The following is a 25,666-nucleotide window of genomic DNA, read 5'->3' as shown; positions in this document are numbered from 1 at the left end:
AGGACTGTCTGGAGCTCCGGTCTGCACTCCCCGGGACTGTCTGGAGCTCAGGTCTCTGCTCCCTGGGACTGTCTGGAGCTCCGGTCTCCACTCCCCGGGACTGTCTGGAGCTCCGGTCTCCACTCCCCGGGACTGTCTGGAGCTCCGGTCTGCACTCCCCGGGACTGTCTGGAGCTCCGGTCTCCACTCCCTAGGACTGTCAGGAGCTCAGGTCTTCTCTCCCCGGGACTGTCTGGAGCTCCAGTCTCCTCTCCCCGGGACTGTCTGGAGCTCCGGTCTCCACTCCCCGGGACTGTCTGGAGCTCCGGTCTGCACTCCCCGGGACTGTCTGGAGCTCAGGTCTCTGCTCCCTGGGACTGTCTGGAGCTCCAGTCTCCACTCCCCGGGACTGTCTGGAGCTCCGGTCTCCACTCCCCGGGACTGTCTGGAGCTCCGGTCTCCACTCCCTAGGACTGTCTGGAGCTCAGGTCTCCACTCCCTAGGACTGTCTGGAACTCAGGTCTCTGCTCCCCGGGACTGTCTGGAGTTCAGGTCTCCACTCCCCGGGACTGTCTGGAGCTCAGGTCTCCACTCCCTAGGACTGTCTGGAGTGGGGTTTGAACCCTGAACCTTCTGACTCACAAGCGAAAAGCTACCACTAGGCCGAAGGCTCAGTCCTTCTGACAAAAGGTGACATGAAGAAATTGAAAGCCAAACAACAATAAAGGAAAGCAGTCGGAAGGGCTTGGTAGCTGAGGGGTTAATATGTTGGTGAGAGGATGTGAACGAGGCCTACTGTGTACCCTTTGAAGAGCTGAGCTTTCCCAGGCTGCTGCCGGGTGCTCCTGATCCAATCAGTGAGCTGCCACGGTAACAATGGTACAGTGTGGGGTTACACGGTCTCGGCCTAGTTAGCGCTTCTGTCGGAAATCTCACAATCCAAACAGATTAGGTTCCAGAATTAAATAAAAGCTGTTTTTTTCCTTTCTTTGCTGGACAGCATGTCCCCTGCTCTGTGTACCATGAAACTACAGGGCAGTTCCACTTGGCAGGCAGCCCTGTTCTTAAATCAGTCTCTCTTAAGTGACTGGCTGAATAAAATCCTTTGTAAGCAGGCTTGAATCCGTCCCAAAAAGCCAGAGCCTGATTAGTGCAGTGGAAAAGGGTCTGAGTTTGTGTTTCTAATGATGTTGTTGATGGGGAAAAGGTGGATAATAACTGAGGGTTTGGCTCAGACTAGTTTGGACTAGTTTATTTCTCTGCCCTGTGCGATCAAAATCCTTTGTGTCATCTGAGAATATTTAGCTGGTGTGTGAATTTATTGCTTAGAAACCCTTAGACTCTGCTTTTCCTAGAAATGGGGTCAGTGAACAAAGGTTCAGCACCTGGACCTGACAGGATTGAGTGACTGACTGACGAACAGTGGGGAAATCCATCTCTCTTCCTTTACAGGGGGGCTTTACACAGTTACCAGCTGTGCTCAGTGGGTAGCACTCTTGCCCCTCAGTCAGAAAGTTGTGGGTTTAAGTCTTATTCCAGAGAGGTGCCGTCTTTCGGGTGAGACGTTAAACCGAGGCCCTGTCTACCCTCTCGGCTGGATGTGAAAGATCCCATGGCCACTATTTGAAGAAGAGCAGGGGAGTTCTCCCCGGTGTCCTGGCCAATATTTATCCCTCAACCAACATCACTAAAAAACAGATTATCTGGTCATTATTACATTGCTGTTTGTGGGATCTTGCTGTGCGCAAATTGGCTGCCGTGTTTCCTACATCACAACAGTGACCACACTTCAAAAGTACTTAATCGGCTGTAAAGCTTTGGGACGTCCTGAGGTTGTGAAAGGTGCTGTAGAAATGCAAGTCTTTCCTTTAATCCCTCTGCCAAATGATGGCCTAAAGTCGGCCTCAACTAAAGCCTGGATGGAAATTTAGTTCAAGGCCACAGGAAAGCCTTGAGATTTAATTCGGATGAATTCAATCTGGGATTGTTCTCTTCAGAGCCGAGATAGTTAAGGGGAGGTTTAATAAAGGTGTTCAGAATTATATGGGGTTTTTATAGATTGAATAAGGAGAAACTGTTTCCAGTGGCAGGAGGGTCAGTAACCAGAGGACACAGATTGAAGATAATCAGCAAAAGAACCAGGGGGGAGATGAGGAGACATTTTTACGCAGTGAGTTGTGATGATCTGGAATTCACTGCCTGAAAGGGCTGTGGAAGCAGATTCAATAATAACTTTCAAAAGGGAATTAGATAAATACTTGAAAAATAAAAAAATTGCAGGGCTATGGGGAAAGAGCAGAGGAATGGGACCGATTGGATAGCTCTTTCAAAGAGCCAGCACAGGCACGATGGGCCGAATGACCTCTTTCTGTGCTGTAAGATTCGATGAAGATGTGGAACAGTGCGGGGGAAAGGGGGGTTCCTCAGACAGTAACTGTGTAAAGGGGCAAAATAAAATCCAGGTGTTTAACAAGTGCTACAAAAGATGGTGGGTAGAGAAATGGTGCAGTGCCTGTTCCTCAGGCCTGACACGAGTGGTGAAAAGTTCAATATCACGTGTGCGTGCTTATTCCAGGCCTCGTTTCCATAAGCCCGATTGGGACTCCTTCCCGACCCTGGCAGGAAATAGATTCTCTATCGATATTTAATCATCTTAAACACCTCCATTAGATCATCCCTCAATTAGATCACCCCTCAATTAGATCACCCCTCAATCCTCTAAACTCGAGGGAATACAAACCGAGTCAACACAACCTGTCCTCATAATTTAACCCTTTTAACCCCGATATCATTCTGGTGAATCTGTGCTGCACCCTCTCCACGGCCGATCTATCCTTCCTGAGGTGCGGTGCCCAGAACTGAAGGCAATATCTCCAGATGGGGCCTAACCAGAACAGTCACTTCAGTTTATCCTGTTTTTCCAGGATTTACGTGACGCTTCCACTGAAGTAATGGTAAATAAGCGGGAGAATCCCTGGGGAAATTCACACCCACTCCAGATCTTCACTCAATCACAGATTTTAACCTCACTCGCCCGTCGGGAAACAGACAGGATCGGGTGTAAGGATGGTTTTACACCCTGTCTGATTTTACTCTCCATTGATGTCATTGGGCAGGGTGTAAAACCAGCATTACACCTGATCCAGTGGGATTCCAGCCCAGGGAGCTTGGTTAAAATTGGCCACTAGTTACCTCAGGAATTAAAAGTTTGCACTTTTGATGTTTTGATAACGAAAATAATTCACAGCCTTCCTTAAAGGGAACTCTCCCTGTGCCTGAACCACAAAGACTGCATTGATCAGTTTAATGATTTGGTTATGGACTCTGTTCATTTATAATTCACATGTTTAAAATGTAGAAACCTCTCCTCCAAGCTTACACTGACGTCACGGTGACAGGGCGGAGAGAGGCCCTGAGCAGATTCACCCCACCCCCTGTGTACTTTAGCGCACTGGCGACAGGAAAACGTAGACTGAAAGAATTGGGCCTAAAACAGGCTTTCAGGCCTGTTCACTCGGTTCCCCTTTGGCACTCACTCTGCTCCTACATAGATTGGTATCTATTACATGGGCTGTTAGCAGTCTCAGGATCACCGTGTGCTGCCCATATCTGCGGGGGATATTGGAGCCATTCTCCGCCTTCTCTGTCAATGAGTCTTTATAATCTTTTCTGGAACAACCCGTCCCCTTATGTAAATGTGAACACGAGAGCACAATCGCTTTGCCCTGAGATGTATTGTTTCACTGAAAAGCACAAGATAAGCCCCACGGTCACAGTAACACTGTCCTTTCTCTCTGTTTGTTAAATGAAAGGAGATTAAAGGGGTATTACATCAAATGTACAGCACAGAAACAGGCCATTCAGCCCAACTAGTCAATACTGGTGTTTATGCTCCACACGAGCCTCCTCCCTCCCTACTTCATCTCACCCAATCAACATATCCTTCTATTCCTATCTCCCTCGTGTGTTTATCTAACGTCCCCATAAATGCATCTATGTTATTCGTCTCAGCTACTCCTTGTGATAGTGAGTTCCACATTCTCACCACTCTCTGGGTAAAGAAATTTCTCCTGAATTCCCTATTGGATTTATTAGTGACTATCTTATATTTATGGCCCCTAGTTCTGGTCTCCCCCACAAGTGGAAACATCTTCTCTAAGTCTACCCCATTAAACCCTTTCATAATTTTAAAGACGTCCATCAGGTCGTCCCTCAATCTTCTCTTTTCTAGAGTTCAGTCTTTCCTGATAGGTAAAACCTCTCAGTTCTGGTATCATCCTTGTGAATCTTTTTTGCACCTTCTCCAGTGCCTCTATATCCTTTTTATAATATGGAGACCAGAACTGTGCTCAATACTCCAAGTGTGGTCTGACCAAGGTTCTATACAAGTTTAACATAACTTCTCTGCTTTCCAATTCCATCCCTCTAGAAATGAACCCCAGTGCTTGGTTTGCACTTTTAAATGAATATCTGAGGTGTTTCTGAGACGGGTTGTGCTCTGCTTTTAAATAGTGGCTGAGAGCTGACGGGATTGGTGCACAAGAAACCTTGAATACCCTCCTTAAACCCCAGAAGTGTCTGCTGTGACTCAGTGGGCCGCACTCTCACCTCTGAGTCAGAAGGTCGTGGGTTCAAGTCTCACTCCAGAGACTTAAGCCCGTAATCCAGGCTGACACTCCCAGTGCAGTTCTGAGGGAGTGCTGCACTGTCGGAGAGTCAGTACTGAGGGAGTGCTGCACTGTCGGAGGGTCAGTACTGAGGGAGTGCTGCACTGTCGGAGGGTCAGTACTGAGGGAGCGCTGCACTGTCGGAGGGTCAGTACTGAGGGAGCGCTGCACTGTCGGAGGGTCAGTACTGAGGGAGCGCTGCACTGTCGGAGGGTCAGTACTGAGGGAGCGCTGCACTGTCGGAGGGTCAGTACTGAGGGAGCGCTGCACTGTCGGAGGGTCAGTACTGAGGGAGTGCTGTACTGTCGGAGGGTCAGTACTGAGGGAGCGCTGCACTGTCGGAGGGTCAGTACTGAGGGAGCGCTGCACTGTCGGAGGGCCAGTACTGAGGGAGTGCTGTACTGTCGGAGGGTCAGTACTGAGGGAGTGCTGCACTGTCGGAGGGTCAGTACTGAGGGAGTGCTGCACTGTCGGAGGGTCAGTACTGAGGGAGCGCTGTACTGTCGGAGGGTCAGTACTGAGGGAGCGCTGTACTGTCGGAGGGTCAGTACTGAGGGAGCGCTGTACTGTCGGAGGGTCAGTACTGAGGGAGTGCTGCACTGTCGGAGGTGCCGTTTGGATGAGACGTTAAACCGAGGCCCCGTCTGCCCTCCCAGATGAACATAAAAGATCCCATGGCCACTATTTTGAAGAGCAGGGGAGTTCTCCCCGGTGTCCTGAGGCCAATATTTATCCCTCAACCACTATAACTGAAATAGATTATCTGGTCATTATCACATTGCTGTTTGTGGGATCTTGCTGTGCGCAAATTGGCTGCCGCGTTTCCCACATTACAACAGTGACTACACTTCAAAGAAAAAGTACTTTATTGGCTGTGCCGATTGTTGGTGGTGGAGATCTTTCTTTGACCTGTGTAAGTTACGTGGTGCTGATCTCAGGGACTCACCGTGGGCTCAGTCAAAAAGATCCAGTAAAATTAACAGTCGGCCCCAAAACCTTCGCTGCACTCAGCTTTGGACAAACGTTCAACTGACAGTGGAGAAAGCCATGTGTGAGGCCCCCGGGAGATGTGAGGTACGGATTGTGACGCTGACACCCCCCCGTCCCCACCTTGGTGATCTACTGTCCCACACCCCCCTCCCAGTGCCAGGTAGGCCCCCTCATCTACTTTACCACCATCCCACAAAGGCCCCTCCCCATCACAGCCACTCCCTCAGACTGCACTCACCCCCTCCTCCCCTCTCGCCTCCCCCTCCCCCTACCCCTCCCCCACTCCTTGTGCCCATCACCAGGATTTGGGGTCCTGTGTATTGTGCTCAGGGCTTCAGCTGATGTGAGGAGCTCACTGTTTTATCCCCAAGCTCTTACACAGCAGCTGACATCACTCTCAGGGTCAATATTACTCACTTAATGGCTGTTTGTTTTACCCTGATTATTGACCCATTGATAAAGTCACCTTTTCAATAATCCCAAGTTCCAACTTTGCAAGTTCCTGTGGTTTTGTTTGTGGGACATTAATGCTGAGCTTAGAAAGGGAGTCTTTCTGGACCCTTTTTCCTGCTTGCAAGCGAGAAAAATGACATTGAGAACCTCTTCCCTCTGGTGGGAAAGTCCAGAATAAAGGGGCATAACCTTAAAATTAGAGCCAGGCCGTTCAGGGGTGATGTCAGGAAGCATTTCTTCACACAAAGGGGAGTGGGAATCTGGAGCTCTCTCCCCCAAAAACCTGTGGATTCTGTTGGAGGGGGTGGTCAATAGGAGCTTTCGAGACTGAGATGGATAGATTTTTGTTGGGTAAGGGTATTGAGGGTAAATGGAGTTAAGATGCAGATCAGCCATGATCTGATTGAATGGCGGAACAGGCTCGAGGGGCTGAATGGCCTCCTCCTGTTCCTATGTTCCGAACTCTGAGATACCATCACAACACTGGGATTACTGGATCCCTGGGATACTGGATTTTCCTTGGAATAACAGGACACCTCTGGGATACTGGGACAATCCTGACATCCCACAGCATCCCTGGGATGTTGGACCTTCCCTAGAGTGCAAGGACATCACTGAGATATCACAGCGTTACTGGGATACTGGAATTTGCCTGCCCCCTTCTATACTGGAGCATTCCTGGAGACTCTGTGGGAATATCAAGACATCCCTGGGATACTGGCGAATCCATCATCTATCACACTGGGCAATTTAATAGAGAGGAAAGTCCAAGGTTTCTATCTGACGAGGTGATGCCACGCAGGGTCCCCGGGCAAGTGACAGCAGATGTGCCAGGAAATGGGCAGCACCAACCAGAGGCAGGGAGAGGCGGGCGTGCCTGCGTCTGTGGCAGGGCAATCCGGGGGACCAGACCAAGGAGATACAAGGTCCTCGGAACCTCGAGCAGTTCCCTCTGAAACCCATAGTTGGCCACCTGTTGGGGAGTCACAAGCTGGGAGGCAGGAGTCACATGACCACACACTGAGTGCAAGAACCATTTGGGGAAAGACACATCACCACACTTCAGCTCATCCAAAACTCTACTGCCCGTATCCCAACTCACACCAAGTCCCGTTCACCCATCACCCCTGTGCTCGCTGACCGACATTGGCTCCCGGTCTGGCAATGCTTCGATTTAAAAATTCTCATCCTTGTGTTCAAATCCCTCCATGGCCTCACCCCTCCCTATCTCTGGAACCTCCTCCAGCCCTACAACCCTCTAAAATCTTTGCGCTCCTCCAATTCTGGCCTCTTGTCTATCCCCGATTTTAATCGCTCCACCATTGGCGGCCGTGCCTTCAGCTGTCTGGGCCCTAAGCTCTGGAATTCCCTCCCTAAACCTCTCCCCCTCTCTCTCCTCCTTTAAGATGCTCCTTTAAACCTACCTCTTTGACCAAGATTTTGCTCACCTGTCCTAATATCTTCCCATGTGGCTCGGTGTCAAATTCTGTCTGATAATTCTCCTGGGACGTTTTACTACATTAAAGGCGCTGTATAAATACAAGATATTTGTTCTTGTTATTAGTGGAATAAAATTTCTGCAGCACTTTGAACTTTGCCCAGAGAATTCCTCTCTGATTGTGGAGAATAAAATCGGAACTCAGCAGAAGCGGGGCATTGATGTTCAGTGAAGTGTTACAGAAAGTTGTTGGGTCAACTATTCCCGTGCTCTTTGGGCAGTATTAAAGGGGCAACTGAGACTCTTACCTGAATGTCTTTTAGATCAGCACCAGGCTCCCTGTCTGCACGGGTGTGTCTGGAACATCGTCTGGGTCAGGGTCTGGGTCAGCATCTGGGCCTAACTATCAGGAAAGATTGAACAGGCTGGGGGTCTTTTCTCTTGAAAGATAAGGCTGAGGGGTGACCCCAGGACACTATTTCGAAGAAGAGCAGGGGAGTTCTCCCCAGTGTCCTGGCCAATATTTATCCCTCAACCAACATCACTAAAAACAGATCTGGTCATTATCACATTGCTGTTTGTGGGATCTTGCTGTGCGCAAATTGGCTGCTGCGTTTCCCTACATTACAACAGTTCAAAAAGCAACTTCATTGGCTGTAAAGTATTCAGGGACATCCTGAGCTTGTGAATGATGTTATATAAATACAAGTCTGTCTTTCTTTCTGATCTGAGTGGGCTGATGCGGAGATTAGACGAGCTGAGTCTGACTCTGGGCGCACACACCATGATGAGTATCAGGGTCTGAGACTTTCGATCAGTGGGTTTTACTGGGGTATTAGTGCCAGCACGTCACAGAACAGATTTGCTACACAAGTAATTTAAGCAACTCTCTAGCTGCCAGATGTTCGATGAGAACAGCAGCTGTTTCCTGGAATAGGATGTTTTTGCCTCAGAGATTTGCCATCGTTCCTGCGATCAGACATTCACTTTAATCCAAAATCATATCTAGGAAGTGGACCAGAGAAAATTCGAATTTAGGACAGAGATAAAACAGAGTTTATAAAACAGAGTTTATAAAACAGAATGCAAATTTATACATAGCTTCAGAGAGTGGGAGCTGCAAGAGGAGAGAGTGAGGGAGTGGGAGGAGAGTGAGGGAGTGGGCGGAGAGTGAGGGAGTGGGAGGAGAGTGAGGGAGTGGGAGGAGAGAGTGAGGGAGTGTGAGGAGAGTGAGGGAGTGGGTGGAGAGAGTGAGGGAGTGGGAGGAGAGAGTGAGGGAGTGTGAGGGGAGTGAGGGAGTGGGAGGAGAGGGAGGGAGTGGGAGGAGAGGGAGGGAGTGGGCGGAGAGTGAGGGAGTGGGCGGAGAGTGAGGGAGTGGGAGGAGAGTGAGGGAGTGGGAGGAGAGGGAGGGAGTGGGAGGAGAGGGAGGGAGTGGGCGGAGAGTGAGGGAGTGGGAGGAGAGTGAGGGAGTGGGAGGAGAGTGAGGGAGTGGGAGGAGAGTGAGGGAGTGGGCGGAGAGTGAGGGAGTGGGAGGAGAGTGAGGGAGTGGGAGGAGAGGGAGGGAGTGGGAGGAGAGGGAGGGAGTGGGCGGAGAGTGAGGGAGTGGGCAGTGGTGAGGCAGTGGGAGGAGAGAGTGAGGGAGTGGGAGGAGAGTGAGGGAGTGGGAGGAGAGTGAGGGAGTGGGCGGAGAGTGAGGGAGTGGGAGGAGAGGGAGGGAGTGGGAGGAGAGGGAGGGAGTGGGCGGAGAGTGAGGGAGTGGGAGGAGAGGGAGGGAGTGGGAGGAGAGGGAGGGAGTGGGCGGAGAGTGAGGGAGTGGGAGGAGAGAGTGAGGGAGTGGGAGGAGAGTGAGGGAGTGGGAGGAGAGGGTGAGGGAGTGGGAGGAGAGAGTGAGGGAGTGGGAGGAGAGTGAGGGAGTGGGAGGAGAGGGTGAGGGAGTGGGAGGAGAGTGAGGGAGTGGGAGGAGAGAGTGAGGGAGTGGGAGGAGAGAGTGAGGGAGTGGGAGGAGAGGGAGGGAGTGGGAGGAGAGGGAGGGAGTGGGCGGAGAGTGAGGGAGTGGGAGGAGAGTGAGGGAGTGGGCGGAGAGTGAGGGAGTGGGAGGAGAGAGTGAGGGAGTGGGCGGAGAGTGAGGGAGTGGGAGGAGAGAGTGAGGGAGTGGGAGGAGAGAGTGAGGGAGTGGGAGGAGAGGGAGGGAGTGGGCGGAGAGTGAGGGAGTGGGAGGAGAGTGAGGGAGTGGGAGGGGAGAGTGAGGGAGTGGGAGGAGAGGGAGGGAGTGGGCGGAGAGTGAGGGAGTGGGAGGAGAGTGAGGGAGTGGGAGGGGAGAGTGAGGGAGTCAGAGGAGAGTGAGGGAGTGGGAGGAGAGTGAGGGAGTGGGAGGAGAGAGTGAGGGAGTGGGAGGAGAGAGTGAGGGAGTGGGAGGAGAGAGTGAGTGAGTGGGAGGAGAGAGTGAGGGAGTGGGAGGAGAGAGTGAGGATGAGGGAGTGGGAGGAGAGAGTGAGGGAGTGGGGGAATTGGGAGTTTGAGGGTTGGGTTGTTGTGATATTGATGCTGGTGGAGTTGGAGGAGTGAGGGTGGGGGAGTCGGGGGAGTGAGGGTGGAGTGAGGGTGGGGGAGTGAGGGTGGGGGAGTGAGGGTGGGGTTGTTGGGGGAGTGAGGGTGGGGGAGTGAGGGTGGGGTTGTTGGGGAAGTGAGGGTGGGGTAGTGAGGGTGGGGGAGTGAGGGTGGGGTTGTTGGGGGAGTGAGGGTGGGGGAGTGAGAGTGGGGGAGTCGGGGGAGTGAGGGTGGGTTGAGGGTGGGGGAGTCGGGGGAGTGAGGGTGGGGGAGTGAGGGTGGAGTGAGGGTGGGGGAGTGAGAATGGGGTTGTTGGGGGAGTGAGGGTGGGGGAGTGAGGGTGGGGGAGTGAGGGTGGGGTTGTTGGGGGAGTGAGGGTGGGGGAGTGAGGGTTGAGTGAGGGTGGGGGAGTGAGAATGGGGTTGTTGGGGGAGTGAGGGTGGGGGAGTGAGGGTGGGGGAGTGAGGGTGGGGTTGTTGGGGGAGTGAGGGTGGGGGATTGAGGGTGGGGTTGTTGGGGGAGTGAGGGTAGGGGAGTGAGGGTGGGTTGTTGGGGGAGTGAGGGTGGGGGAGTGAGTGTGGGGTTGTTGGGGGAGTGAGGGTGGGGGATTGAGGGTGGGGTTGTTGGGGGAGTGAGGGTGGGGGAGTGAGGGTGGGGTTGTTGGGGGAGTGAGGGTGGGGTTGTTGGGGGAGTGAGGGTGGGGGAGTGAGGGTGGGGGAGTCGGGGGAGTGAGGGTGGGGGAGTGAGGGTGGGGTTGTTGGGGGAGTGAGGGTGGGGGAGTGAGGGTGGGCGAGTGAGGGTGGGGGAGTCGGGGGAGTGAGGGTGGGGTTGTTGGGGGAGTGAGGGTGGGGGAGTCGGGGGAGTGAGGGTGGGGGAGTGAGGGTGGGGGAGTGAGGGTGGGGTTGTTGGGGGAGTGAGGGTGGGGGTGTGAGGGTGGGGTTGTTGGGGGAGTGAGGGTGGGGGAGTGAGGGTGGGGGAGTGAGGGTGGGGGAGTGAGGGTGGGGGAGTGAGGGTGGGGGAGTCGGTTGCCCCTAATTGCCTTTCTGTGAGGAGAGGATAACTCTCCTGTTAAAGGTTCAGGTTTCAGTGATTAAGAAATGTGAAAGAGAGGGTGAAGAATAGTTTGTGGGAAGTTTATAATCAGGAGGTGTAGTCGGTGCCTCTTCACCTCTCCGACCCCTCACTCACACTCGTCTGAGGTGTTACGGGGAGGGGTTAGACCCATTTATCTTTGGGTGTAAAGTTACACCGATTGCAGGAGCAGTGTAAACCCAGGGAATTTCCGTGTCAATGATCAGTGAATCCGTGCAGATGAGCCCGATTGGCCTTGAAGAGTATAAAAGATTAGGAAATTTCCGTCTAACTCAATCACAGCCTAAATGTATCCGAATATGCTAAAACGCTAATTTCCTCGATCTTTTTAGGGCAATATTGGTGCAGCAACTGCATAAGTGCTGACAGCAACAAGTAAATTGAGGGAGAGAGAGCTCGACACAGATGTGCTGGATGCAGTTGGATTCATATCCTAGTAAACATGTTACCAGTTTGCCAAAAAATGAGCTGCTTGGAATCGTTCCAGATAAAATGAGACAATTTTCAAGCCTTTGTACAAGAGTTTGTTTAATAATTCACTGAGCGTATCACTGGATAAATAACAGAACAGAACAAACTTTACCAAAACAGATACTTTACACAAAGGAAGACAGCCTTTCAAACTGAGCCACTGCGAGATTATGTCAGTCTTGCTGGGTTGCGTCAGACGCCCCAGAGCGTAAGCACACTGTTGGACTCAATGCCACTTCCATTATAAAATACAGATTACCCACGGGAGAGGCAAGGGAGCAGGGAAAGGCAGGGCTGATACAGTGCGGGAAATAGGCAGGATCTCTGGAAGAGATGGGATGCAGGAGATGTGAGATGGGATGTAGGAGATGTGAGATGGGATGTAGGAGATGTGAGATGGGATGTAGGAGATGTGAGATGGGATGTAGGAGATGTGAGATGGGATGCAGGAGATGTGAGATGGGATGTAGGAGATGTGAGATGGGATGCAGGAGATGTGAGATGGGATGTAGGAGATGTGAGATGGGATGCAGGAGATGTGAGATGGGATGCAGGAGATGTGAGATGGGATGCAGGAGATGTGAGATGGGATGTAGGAGATGTGAGATGGGATGCAGGAGATGTGAGATGGGATGCAGGAGATGTGAGATGGGATGTAGGAGATGTGAGATGGGATGTAGGAGATGTGAGATGGGATGTAGGAGATATGAGATGGGATGCAGGAGATGTGAGATGGGATGTAGGAGATGTGAGATGGGATGTAGGAGATGTGAGATGGGATGTAGGAGATATGAGATGGGATGCAGGAGATGTGAGATGGGATGTAGGAGATGTGAGATGGGATGTAGGAGATGTGAGATGGGATGCAGGAGATGTGAGATGGGATGCAGGAGATGTGAGATGGGATGCAGGAGATGTGAGATGGGATGTAGGAGATGTGAGATGGGATGCAGGAGATGTGAGATGCAGCACAGGCGAGAAATGGCAAGAGATGACCAGAGATGACACAGCAGAGAGATAACAAGGACAAGACACAGGATCTGACTCAGACGTAGAATCATAGATTGGTTACAGCACAGAGGAGGCCATTCGGCCCATCGAGTCCATGCCGGCTCTCTGCAAGAGCAATCCAGCCAGTCCCACTTCCCTGCTCTATCCCCGTTGCCCTGAAAATTTTTTCCCTTCAAGTACTTATCCAGTTCCTTTTTGAAGGCCGTGATTGAATCTGCCTCCACCACCCCCTCGGGCAGTGCATTCCAGATCCTAACCACTCGCTGTGGAAAAAGCTTTTCCTCATTTCACCTTTGGTTCTTCTGTCAATCACCTTAAATCTATGTCCTCTGGTTTTTGACCCTTCCGCCAATGGGAACAGTTTCTCTCTATCTACTCTGTCCAGACCCTTCATGATTTTGAATACCTCTATCAAATCTCCTCGCAACCGTCTCTGTTCCAAGGAGAACAACCCCAGCTTCTCCAGTCTATCCACGTAACTGAAGTCCCTCATCCCTGGAATCATTCCAGTAAATCTCTTCTGCACCCTTTCTAAGGCCTTCACATTCTTCCTAAAATGCGGTGCCCAGAACTGGACACAATACTCCAGTTGTGGCCGAACCAGTGTTTTATAAAGGTTCATCATGACATCCTTGCTTTTGTACTCTATGCCTCTATTTATAAAGCCCAGGATCCCGTATGCTTCAATGATTTGTGCACATATACCCCCAGATCTCTCTGTTCCTGAAACCCCTTTTGGAGTTGTACCCTTTAGTTTATATTGCCTCTCCTCATTTTTCCTACCGAAATGTATCACTTCACACTTCTCTGCGTTAAATTTCATCTGCCACGTGTCCGCCCATTCCACCAGCCTGTCTATGTCCTCTTGAAGTCTATCACTATCCTCCTCACTGTTCACTACACTTCCTAGTTTTGTGTCATTTGTAAATTTTGAAATTATGCCCTGTACACCCAAGTCCAAGTCATTAATATATCAAGAAAAGCAGTGGTCCCAGCACCGACCCCTGGGGAACACCACTGTACACCTCCCTCCAGTCCGAAAAACAACCATTCACCACTACTCTCTGTTTCCTGTCACTTAGACAATTCTGTATCCATGCTGCCACTGCCCCCTTTTATTCCATGGGCTTCAACTTTGCTGACAAGCCTATTATGTGGCACTTTATCAAACGCCTTTTGAAAGTCCATATACACAACATCAACCACACTGCCCTCATCGACCCTCTCTGTTACCTCATCAAAAAAACTCAATTTTTTTTTACTCGTTCATGGGATGTGGGAGTCGCTGGCGAGGCCGGCATTTATTGCCCATACCTAATTGCCCTTGAGAAGGTGGTGGTGAGCCGCCTTCTTGAACCGCTGCAGTCCGTGTGGTGACGGTTCTCCCACAGTGCTGTTAGGAAGGGAGTTCCAGGATTTTGACCCAGCGACGATGAAGGAACGGCGATATATTTCCAAGTTGGGATGGTGTGTGACTTGGAGGGGAACGTGCAGGTGGTGTTGTTCCCATGTGCCTGCTGTTCTTGTCCTTCTAGGTGGTAGAGGTCACGGGTTTGGGATGTGCTGTCAAAGAAGCCTTGGCGAGTTGCTGCAGTGCATCCTGTGGATGGTACACACTGCAGCCACTGTGAGCCGGTGGTGAAGGGAGTGAATGTTTAGGGTGGTGGATGGGGTGCCAATCAAGCGGGCTGCTTTGTCCTGGATGGTGTCGAGCTTCTTGAGTGTTGTTGGAGTTTCACTCATCCAGGCAAGTGGAGAGTATTCCATCACACTCCTGACTTGTGCCTTGTAGATGGTGGAAAGACTGTGGGGAGTCAGGAGGTGAGTCACTCGCCACAGAATACCCAGCCTCTGACCTGCTCTAGTAGCCACAGTATTTATATGGCTGGTCCAGTTAAGTTTCTGGTCAATGGTGACCCTCAGGATGTGGGGGATTTGGCGATGGTAATGCCGTTGAATGTCAAGGGGAAGTGGTTAGACTCTCTCTTGTTGGAGATGGTCATTGCTTGGCACTTGTCTGGACAACATCCAGGCTTGGGCTCATAAGTGGTAGTAACATTCGTGCCAGACAAGTGCCAGACAATGACCATCTCCAACAAGAGAGAGTCTAACCACCTCCCCTTGCCATTCAACGGCATTACCATCGCCGAATCCCCCACCATCAACATCTTGGGGGTCACCATTGATCAGAAACTTAACTGGACCAGCCATATAAATACTGTGGCTACGAGAGCAGGTCAGAGGCTGGGTATTCTGCGGCGAGTGACTCACCTCCTGACTCCCCAAAGCCTTTCCACCATCTACATGGCACAAGTCAGGAGTGTGATGGAATACTCTCCACTTGCCTGGATGAGTGCAGCTCCAACAACACTCAAGAAGCTCGACACCATCCAGGATAAAGCAGCCCGCTTGATTGGCACCCCATCCACCACCCTAAATATTCATTCCCTTCACCACCGGCGCACTGTGGCTGCAGTGTGTACCATCCACGGGATGCACTGCAGCAACTCGCCAAGGCTTCTTCGACAGCACCTCCCAAACCCACGACCTCTACCACCTAGAAGGACAAGAGCAGCAGGCGCATGGGAACAACACCACCTGCACGTTCCCCTCCAAGTCACACACCATCCTGACTTGGAAATATATCGCCGTTCCTTCATCGTCACTGGGTCAAAATCCTGGAACTCCCTTCCTAACAGCACTGTGGGAGAACCGTCACCACACGGACTGCAGCGGTTCAAGAAGGCGACTCACCACCACCTTCTCAAGGGCAATTAGGGATGGGCAATAAATGCCGGCCTCGCCAGCTATGCCCACATCCCATGAACGAATATAAAAAAAAATCACTGACACACTCACTCACACTCACTCACAAACTCACTCACTCACACTCACTCACTCACACACTCACTCACACACACAAACACTCATTCACTCTCACACTAACTCACTCAGTCATTCACTCACTCACTCACTCACATACTCAGTCACTCACTGTCATACTCACTCTCACACTCACTCACATAATCACTCACTCCCATATTCACTCACTCACTCACACTCTCATTCACTCACACACTCACTCACTTACTTGCACACTAACTCACCCATACACTCACCCTCGCACTCACTCACACAATCACTCACTCTCATATTCACTCACGCTCGCACACTCGCTCACTCCCACACTCACTCACTCTCACACTCACTCTCACATTCACTCACACAATTACTCACTCTCACATTCACTCACACACACTTACATACTCAGTCACTCACTCACTCAATCACTCACACCCACTCACACTCACTCAATCTCTCACTCACATCCACATGCTCACTCACTCACACTCAATCGCACACTCTCACATTCACTCACACACTCACTCACACACTCACCAACACACTTACTCTCACACTCACTCACTCACAAACACTCACTCACTTGCTCAATCACTCACACATTCACTCACTCACACTCACTCATTCACATACTCACACACTCACTTACTTGCACTCTTGCACACTCACTCATTCTCTTTCACACTTACTCACTCATTCAATCTCTCACTCACATCCACACACTCACTCACTCACACACTCTGTCATACACTCCCATATTCACACACACTCACTCACCACTCACACACTCACCCACACACTCACTCTCACACTCACTCACAAACACTCACTCATTCAAAATCTCACTCACTCACTCGCTCAATCACTCACACATTCACTCACTCACTGACACACTCACTTACTCGCACTCTCGCAAACTCACTCACTCACTCTCACACTCACTCACTCACACACTCACTCAATTTCTCACTCACATCTACACTCACTCAGTCACTCACACTCACACTCACTTACTTGCACTCTCACACATTCACTCTCACACTCACTCTCTCACTCACATCCACTAACTCACTCACTCACACACTCACTCTCACACTCACTCACTCACAAACACTCACTCACTCAAAATCTCACTCACTCACACTCACTTACTTACTCACTCACATACTCACACACTCGCTCGATCTCACTCACACACTCACATTCACTTAGACACTCACATATTTGCACACTTGCACACTCACTCATTCACTCTCACTCTCACACTCACTAACACAATCACTCACTCACTAATACACACAGTCACTCACTCTCACATTAACACACACATTCACACACTCACACACACTCACTCACTCACTCACTGACACACACACACTCAGTCCCTCACTCTCTCATTCACTGACTCACTCACTCACACTCTCACTTGCACACTCACTCAATAACACTCACATTCAAACGCTCACTCACTCACACAGTCATTCATTCTCACATTCACTCACACTCACTCACTCACACACACTCACTCATACATTCACACACAGACTCACTCACTCACACACTCACTCTCTCACATTCACTCACAAACTCACTCACACACTCACTTACTAGCACACTCACTCACTCACACACTCACTCAATCACACTCTCACTCGCACACTCACTCAATAACACACTCACATTCAAACGCTCACTCACTCACACACAGTCACTCACTCTCACATTCACTCACACTCACTCACACACTCACTCACACACTCACTCATATATTCACTCACACTCACTCACACACTCACTCTCGCACATGCACTCACAAACTCACTCACTCACACACTCACTTATAGCACACTCACTCACACACTCACTCACTCTCACATTCACTCACACTCACTTACTCGCACATGTACACACTCACTCACTCACTCTCACACTCACTATCACAATCACTAACGCAATCACTCACTCACATTCAATCACACACTCACTCTCACAAACATTTGCATATTCACTCACTCAATCACTCACTCTTTCACTCACTCACTCACACACTCACTCACTCATACACTCACTCACTGATACATTCAGTCACTCACTCTCACATTAACACACACACTCACTCACACACGCACTCACTTATTCGCACATTTGCACACTCACTCACTCTCTCTTACACTCAATCTCACACTCACTCACTCAATCACTCACTCACTCCTCAGTCTCTCACTCACTCACTCACACATTCAATCACTGACACACTCAGTCAATCACTCTCACATTAACTCACACACTCACTCTCACTTCACACACACACTCAATCACAGTCCCACACACTCACTAATACACTCACTGACACCCTCACTCAGTCTCTCACTCTCATATTCACTGACACACTCACACGCTCACGTGCACACTCACTAAATCACGCTCTCACATTCACTCACTCACTCGCACACTCTCACGCTCACTCTTACACTCTCTCTCACACTCACTCACACAATCACACACTCTCATATTCAATCACACACTCACTCACACTGACTCACACACTCATGCACTCACACTCACTCACACACATACATAAACACTCAAACAAGCACTCACTCACTCTCACACTCACTCACTCTCACACTCACTTGCACAATTACTCACTCACATATTCACTCACACAATCACTCACTTGCACACCCGCTCACTCACGCTCACACTCTCTCTCACACTCACACAATCTCTCACTCTCTCATTCACTCACACACTCACCCTCACACACATTCACTCACACACTCACTCAATCACTCACTCTCACATCCACTCACACTCACATCCATTCACACATTCACACACTCTCACTCACACACTCACTCACTCTCACATTCACTCACACTCACTTACTTGCACATTTGAACACTGACTCACTCACCCTCACACTGACTCTCACACTCACCCACACAATTACTTGCTCCCACAATCACTCACACACTCACGCTCACACTTAATCTCACACTCACTCACACTCACACACACTCATTCACACACTCACTCACACAGTTACTCACTCTTGCTCACACAATCACTCACTCTCATTCACTAACTCACTCCATCTCACATTCACTCACAGATGCACTCACACACTCACTTACTCACACACTCACTCACTGACACACTCACTAAGTCACTTACTCTCACAATCACTGACACACTCACTCACGCTCACACACAAACTCACTCACCCACATACTCACTCACTCACACTCACTGCTCACTCTCACACTCAATCTTACACTCACTCACACATTCACTCACTCTCATATTCACTCACACACTAACATTTATTCACACAGTCATTCTCACACTCACTCACTCACACACTCACTCACTCAATCACTCACATAGTCAATAAATCTCTCACTCACTCAATCAGACACTCACTCAATCAGACACTCACTCACTCACTCTCACACTAACTCACTCACTCTCTCAATCACTCACACACACTCACTCACACGCTCACTCGCAAACTCACTCACTCACATGTTCGCTTATTCACTTACTCACTCACTCACTCAATCACCCACACACTCACTCAGTCACTCACTAACACACACGCTCACATGCTCACTCTCACATTCACTCACCCACTCACTCACACTCACTCACTCACACACTCAATCACTAAATCACTCACACACACACTCACTCGCTCAATCACTCACTCAATCACTCATACACTCACTCACTAAATCACTCACTCACACACACTCACTCACCCAGTCACTCACAAACATACAGACTCACTTGCTCACTCTCACATTCACTCTCACATTCACTCACACACTCACTCACTCTCACATTCACTCACACATTCACTCTCACATTCACTCACTCTCACGTTCATTCACTCACACACTCACTCTCACACTCACTAAATCAATCACTCATTTACTCAAACACACACTCACTCACTCTCACACTCACTCACTTAATCACTCAATCACTCTCACATTCATTCACACTCACTTACTCTCATACGCACTCACCCACCCAATCATTCACATAGTCACTTAATCTCTCACTCACTCAATCAGACATTCACTCACACTCACTCACTCACTCACTCACTCACTCACTCACTCACTCTCACACTAACTCACTCACTCACTCACCCACTCACTCAATCACTCACTCACGCACTCACTCACTCAATCACTCACTCAATCACGCAGTTACTCACACACTCACTCACACGTTCACTCGCAAACTCACTCACTCACACGTTCGCTCATTCACTCAATCAATCACACACTCACTCACACACACACACTCAATCATTAAATTACTCACTCACACACACTCACTCACTCATTCACTCACTCACTCAATCACCCACACACTCACTCAGTCACTCACTAACACACACGCTCACATGCTCACTCTCACATTCACTCACCCACTCACTCACACTCACTCACTCACACACTCACTTACTAAATCACTCACTCACACACACTCACTTACACAGTCACTCACAAACACACACACTCACTTGCTCACTCTCACATTCACTCACACACTCACTCATACACTCACGCAGTCACTCAATCTCACATTCACTCACACTCACTCTCACACTCACTCACTCTCACATTCACTCACACACTCACTTACTCAATCACTTACTCTAACACTCATTCACTCAATCTCTCACTCTCACTCACACAGTCACTCAATCAGTCACTTAGTCACTCACTCTCACACGGACTCACTCAAACACTCACAGTCACTCACTGAATCACTCACTCACTCGCTCACTCACACTTATTCGTTTGCATACTCACTCACTCACTGAATAACTCACTCACTCACACTCACTCACTTGCACTCACTCACTCAATCACTCACTCTCACATTCATTCACATACTCACTCACACACTCACTCACTCAATCACTCACACACTCACTCAATCACTCACATAGTCACTTAATCTCTCACTCACTCAGACACTCACTCACTCACTCTCACACTAACTCACTCATTCACTCACTCACTCTCTCAATCACTCACTCAATCACTCACTTATTCACATGCTGACTCGCAAACTCACTCACTCAAATGTTTGCTCATTTACTCACTCACTCAGTCACTCAATCAATCACACACTCACTCACGCTCACTCAATCACTCACACTCACTCAGTCACTCACTAACACACATGCTGACATGCTCACTCTCACACTCACTCACTCACTAAATCACTCACTTACTCACACAGTCACTCACAAACACACACTCACTTGCTCACTCTCACATTCACTCACATGCTCACTCTCACACTCACTCACTCTCACACTCACTCACTCTCACACTCACTCACTCTCACACTTACTCACTCAACCTCTCACTCTCACTCACACATTCACTCACTCACACACTCACACAAACTCAATCACTCACTTAGTCACTCACTCTCTCACTCACTTTCACACAGACTCACTCAATCAAACACTCACCCACACAGTCACTCACTGAATCACTCACTCACTCACTCACTCACAGTCTCACTCACACACTCACTCACTCAATTACTCACTCTCACATTCATTCACATACTCACTCTCACACTCACTCACTCAATCACTCACATAGTCACTTAATCTCTCACTCACTCACTCTCACACTAACTCACTCATTCACTCAATCAGACACTCACTCACACACACTCTCATTCTCAATCACTCACTCATACGCTCACTCGCACACTCACTCACTCACTGACTCACTCACATGCTTGCTCGCTCATTCACTCACTCACTCTCTCAGTCACACACTCAATCTCACACACCCACTCACTCACACACTCACTCAGTCACTCGCTAACACACACACTCACTCACACAGTCACTCACACACTCACTCTCTCACTTGCTCAATCACACACTGATTCACTCTCACACACTCACTAACACACTCTCACACACTCACTCTCACACTCACTCATACACTCACACAGTCACTCACTCTCACATTCACTCACTCTCACATTCACTCACACACTCACTCGCTCGCTCAATCACTCACTTACTCACACACTCACCCAGTCACTCGCTAACATACATGCTCACTCACTCACACAGTCACTCACACACTCATTCACACTCACTCTCATATCCACTCGCACTCACTCACACAGTCAGTCACTCACTCACACTCACTCACACTCTCACTCACACATTCACTCATACACTCACTCACACATTCACTCATACACTCACTCACTCACAGTCACTCAATCCAACACACACTCGCTCAATCACTCACTCAATCACACACTCTCACACTCACCATCACTCACTCTCACTCACTCACACTTATAAATTGCAGCAATGCAGCACGACACGTACAATAACCATTAATCACAGTTAAGCTTTGTTTAAGTCTGTGTGTTTTCAGTGTCCATTACTTGATATGTTCTCCTTCTGTTGGGAGAGGAGATCCTGAACATCAAAATGCAGGTCCCAGGAGTGCCAACACCTCACAGTACGCTGCATCTCCCACCCCATTCACTGCAAACACCAGCACAGTTACAATCATCCTGGGGTCTTTAGATTGAGGTGGAGGCATTGGGTGATCTCCAGAGCGTGAGTGAGGGGGGAGGCAGGTGATGGCAGTGCAGGGCCAGCCTGTATCCTTTCTTGGCTGCAGAGTCCTGGGAATCAAACCTCACAGAGTATTGTGTTCAATTCTTTAGGAAGGATGTCAAGGCCTTACAGAGGGTGCAGAAGAGATTCACTAGAATGGTACCAGGGATGAAGGACTTCAGTTATGTGGAGAGACTGGAGAAGCTGGGGTTGTTCTCCTTAGAGCAGAGAAGGTTCAGGGGAGATTTGATGGAGGTGTTCAAAATCATGAGGGGTTTTGACAGAGTAAATAAGGAGACACTGTTTCCAGTGGCAGAAGGGTCAGTAACCAGAGGACACAGATTTAAGGTGATCGGCAAAAGAGCCAGAGGCGACAAGAGGAAACATTTTTTTACACAGCAAGTTGTGATGATCTGGAATACACTGCCTGAAAGGGCGGTGGAAGCAGATTCAATAGTAACTTTCAAAAGGGAATTAGATAAATACTTGAAGGGAAAAAAATTGCAGGGATCTGGGGAAAGAGCAGGGGAATGGGACTAATTGGATAGCTCTTTCAAAGAGGCAGCACAGGCACGATGGGCCGAATGGCCTCCTTCTGAGCTATAAGATTCTATGAGTCTATCGGCCCTGCATTTAAGAGACAGGTCCTGTCTGGGCAGTGGGAGTGCCCAGCACTCTGTGAGGGCTGGTGGTGACTGTGGGTGGGTGCAGCAGTGTATAATTGCTGAACAGAACTACAGTTCAGTGTGAGTGTGGGGCTCCTCCAGCACTCCGCCCTCGAACCACAGGAAGTGGGTCAGAGCAGGAAGTGGGTCTATCATCGGACGTGACACAAGCAGTCACAGGGCCAATTCGTGACCCACCTGGAGAGGGTGGAGACCACCTCGGTCCCAAGAGGCTGCCACTGAGATCCAGCAGCCACTGAAGTACCTCGAAGCTCGTCCGATAGGTTTTGGACCACCCAAAAAACATGCACTGGCATCGAGGGGAAGCAACAGGGCAGAAGGCACCACACCCATACTCCTGCTCCTCCGGGGCCCACTAAAATAATTCCACACTTACCACCAGTGAGCCTCTTCTCTTCCATTGCCCATGGGAGTGGGCACAGCGCAGTCTCCGACACGTTCGAAACTAAAATGGCAGTCTGAGTCCTGCTTACGTCATAGGACCCCGATTTCCATATCAGAAGGGGCCGATCGCCTAAAACAGGCGGGCGCTTTGGACGCCTGACGATAGGCCCTTTTCAAAGTGGCGCCGGATGCATTACCGCTGTTACCGGGGGCGATGAGGTCGCCGAAACCCACTTTGGGGCCGTTACCTCCCAGTTAACGCCAGGCCAAAGGCGTCAAAATCAACCCCCTTTGGAGACGGCCCAAAAATAGCCCGAAAAATGAAAGAATTCAGCTTCACCGATCCAGAAATTTAGGCCATCGTCGTACGTGCTGGAATTCCAAAACAGATGGTCCCATTTCCAATGCTGACTCTCAGTCCAGAGTGAGCCTGTCCCATTTCCTGGTTTATACGAACAAAATGAGTGCACTGAAAGAGAAGCCAGGAAATGTCGCCTGTGATTAAGTTACTTTAATTAAACTATCAGGTTAAAATGAAACACTCGCCAGTTTTGGGTGCAGGTCTGAAGATCGTCCAGAGTTCACAAGGGCCAGAGTTCACAAGGGCCAGAGTTCACAAGGGCCAGAGTTCACAAGGGCCAGAGTTCACAAGGGCCAGAGTTCATGAGGTGAAATTGATATCTGCCCAATTTACTGACCCCCTCTCAGCTTCCGTTTTAATGGCGGCTGGAACATATGCTCTGATCTGCCTTGCCGTTATCTCACATCACACGCAGCTCTTGTGGACCAGCCTAGTGGGTATAACTGGTCAGCACTGCTGTGTGCTATTGCCTCCTGCATTGGTTCCTGCCCTTTCATCTTTATCATCAGTAATTGCTGAGTAGATTCAGAGCTATCTCTGACCTTTGTTCTCCCACTTCAATCCATTGCCCCATTCTCACTTCTATCTTCGGTCTTTTGTTTCGACCACTCTAACTTGCACCTTTAATGTAGTAAAACATCCCAAGGCGCTTCACGGGCGATTTTCTCGCTTTACTCTCGCCTCTGAGTCAGAAGGTCGTGGGTTCAAGTCCCACTCCAGAGACTTGAGCCCCATAATCTGACACTCACCGTGCGCTGAGCTGAGGGGGGGTGTTGCCTTTTGGAGGATACATTAAACTGAGGCCCCGCCTGCCCACTCAGGTGGATGTCGAGGTCCCACAGCCACTAAGGAAAAGGAAAAATTTGCAGTTCCATGGGGAAAAAGCAGGGGAGTGGGACCAATTGGCTAGCTTTTTCAAAGAGCCGGCAGAGGCAGGTTGGGCCGAATGGCCTCCTTCTGTGCTGCCTGATTCTATGATTCTATGTTGATTGTGCCGAGATAGCAATGCACCAGCCGCAGGTTGTATGACCTTTACTGGGATGGGTGATGCACTTATCTTGCCCATTGTTGTCCAATCATTAAATCCGTCTCCTGCACTGTGTTGCCGACCTTGGGGTTGTGGAGGTGACACTAACAGATTGAGCCAACTCCCTCCACCGTCCCCTGCCGATGGCCCGAGATGGTCTCTTCCCCTGAGCGCCAAACCGTCCTGCCCTCCTTGCCTGCATGGCTTCCAGTAATGTATCAGTCGCCGTTCTGGTGAAGGTAGAAGCTCTCTCTCGCCCGCCGTGATTTCTCAGTTCCTCTACAATGTCGTAATTGCTCCCACTTCCCCTTTAAGCTGCTATAAGAATGTGGCAGGGTCAGCGGCAGGGTCAATCGGTGGGGGGAAGGTTTACAGCTGCTGCACTTCTGCAAAGATACATTAATGTCCTTTCTATAATGTGACTGGATGTGGCACTCTAACTGTGGCCTAACCGATATGTTGTATCAATTGATCATTACTTCTTTACTCTAATGGTTTATGCCCTTATCTATATGTTGTTGGCCTTTTTTATATAGCTTTATCTACCAGAGACAAGAGATTAGAAGTGTTTTTCCTCCACCGATTAGTAAATAGAATACACTCCCAGTAGAAGCAATTGATCTCATGTCAATGAATTCCTACAAAAAAGAACGGATAAATACCTGGCTGGGAATGTGATTGGATTGGTCGGTATAGGCTGAGATGATTATCTGACAGGACAGGTTGCTAAAGGAGGTGTCGGCCGTGACTCAGTGGGCCGCAGTCTCGCCTCGGAGTCAGAAGGTCGTGGGTTCGAGCCCCACTCCAAGAGACTTGAGCCCATAATCCAGGCCGACACTCCCAGCGCAGTACTGAACGAGTGCTGCACTGTCGGGGGTGCCGTCTTTTGGATGAGATGTTAAACTGAGGCCCCGTCTGTCCTCTCAGGTAGACGTAAAATATCCCACTGCACTATTTCGAAGAAGAGCAGGGGAGTTCTCCCTGGTGTCCTGGGGCCAATCCCTCAACCAACATCACTAAAAACAGATTATCTGGTCATTATCACATTGCTGTTTGTGGGATCT

This window comes from Heptranchias perlo, chromosome 9, assembly GCF_035084215.1.
Source record: "Heptranchias perlo isolate sHepPer1 chromosome 9, sHepPer1.hap1, whole genome shotgun sequence".
Lineage (NCBI taxonomy): Eukaryota > Metazoa > Chordata > Chondrichthyes > Hexanchiformes > Hexanchidae > Heptranchias > Heptranchias perlo.
Note: the sequence above shows the minus strand (reverse complement) of the source record.